This window comes from Monopterus albus, unplaced genomic scaffold (assembly GCF_001952655.1).
Source record: "Monopterus albus unplaced genomic scaffold, M_albus_1.0 scaffold246.1, whole genome shotgun sequence".
NCBI classification, from domain to species: Eukaryota; Metazoa; Chordata; class Actinopteri; order Synbranchiformes; family Synbranchidae; genus Monopterus; species Monopterus albus.
Genome location: NW_018128126.1, coordinates 1,069,121 through 1,070,703, shown reverse-complemented (window position 1 = coordinate 1,070,703; position 1,583 = coordinate 1,069,121). Strand labels below are relative to the sequence as shown.

The following is a 1,583-nucleotide window of genomic DNA, read 5'->3' as shown; positions in this document are numbered from 1 at the left end:
ATGGAGCCTTGTTATTAAGGGCTTTGTATGTTAGGAGAAGGATTTTAAATTCTATTCTGAATTTTACAGGGTGCCAGTGGAGAGAAGCTAATATGGGAGAGATATGATCTCTCTTGCTAGTTCCTGTCAGTACTCTGGCTGCAGCATTTTGGATTAGCTGGAGGCTTTTTAGGGAATTATTGGGACATCCTGATAGTAAAGAGTTACAGTAGTCCAGCCTGGAAGTAACAAATGCATGGACCAGTTTTTCAGCATCACTTTGAGACAGGATGCTCCTGATTTTTGCAATATTGCGCAGGTGGAAGAAGGCAGATCTAGAGACTTGGTTTATGTGTGATTTAAAGGACATATTCTGATCAAAGATGACTCCAAGGTTCCTCACAGTAGTACTGGAGGCAAGAGCTATGTCATCTAAAGTAACTATATGATTAGACAGCAGATTTCTAAGGTTTTCAGGCCCAAATACAATGACTTTAGTTTGGTTCGGGGGCAGACACGGGGTACTGGGAGCTTTGGGTGAGTAGCAGAGAGACATTTAAGACTGCAACCCTGCATCCCGGTCTCAACTCTGGGATACAGTTTGAGAAAAGCCACTTCAGTCTAATAATGAATTAAATGCACTGTTGAGGCTGTCGCTGTCAACATTTACATGAATATTAAAGTGACCCACATCCTGTTTGTTTTATGAACTTAGGCTTTTTCTCCAAACATTTATGTTCTTCTTTTCACTTTCCAGTTCTGCAGGCTTTGATGTGTTTTTAATTTTCTGCTGTCTCTATCATTTTGAGATTTTTCCCTGTTCTGTCTGAGCAGCTCCAGAAGTTTTAAGCGGGGGTCCACACTGCTGACTGGTGGTCTCTTGGAATTATGCTGTTTGCATTGGTGACAGGAGAGGTGAGGACACGAAACTGAATATCAGCTATAAGTGTGGTATTGAGATAATTCATACACTTGTCTGATCATTTGTTTTTGCACTTAGTTTCCAGTACCTGCAGAGACAGACCACTGTACCATGTTGAAGAAGGTCAGAGATTTTCCTTACGTCTTACCCAACACCCTCAGCTCTGCTCTGCTGTTACTGCTCACTGAGGTTTGTAAATGTGTTTCTGTCATATACACTGTGATCCCACTGAATTAAATATTCTCATAATTGCCTGTTTCTCTTTTTATTGATGCAGCTTTTGTGCAAGAGCCCAATGAACCGGCTTCGTCGTCCATCCATCCATCCATTTTCTTCCGTTTATCTGGGACCGGGTCGCGGGGGCAGCAGTCTAAGCAGAGATGCCCAGACTTCCCTCTCTCCAGACACTTCCTCCAGCTCCTCCGGGGGAATGCCGCGGCGTTCCCAGGCCAGCCGAGAGACATAGTCCCTCCAGCGTGTCCTGGGTCTTCCCCGGGGCCTCCTCCCGGTGGGACATGCCCGGAACACCTCCCTAGGAAGGCGCCCAGGAGGCATCCGAAACAGATGCCCGAGCCACCTCAGCTGGCTCCTCTCGATGTGGAGGAGCAGCGGTTCTACTCTGAGCTCCTCCCGGGTGACCGAGCTCCTCACCCTATCTCTAAGGGTGCGCCCGGCCACCCTG

General features: G+C 46.7%; 1 long non-coding RNA gene across 1 annotated transcript; it reads left to right on the top strand.

The window, feature by feature from the left end:
* The first annotated feature begins 810 nt into the window (after positions 1-810).
* On the top strand, positions 811-1,262 carry LOC109972076 (uncharacterized). The gene is made up of 3 exons (XR_002276635.1): positions 811-894; positions 980-1,090; positions 1,179-1,262. It is a non-coding gene; the product is annotated as an uncharacterized LOC109972076 (long non-coding RNA).
* The last annotated feature ends 321 nt before the right edge of the window (positions 1,263-1,583 follow it).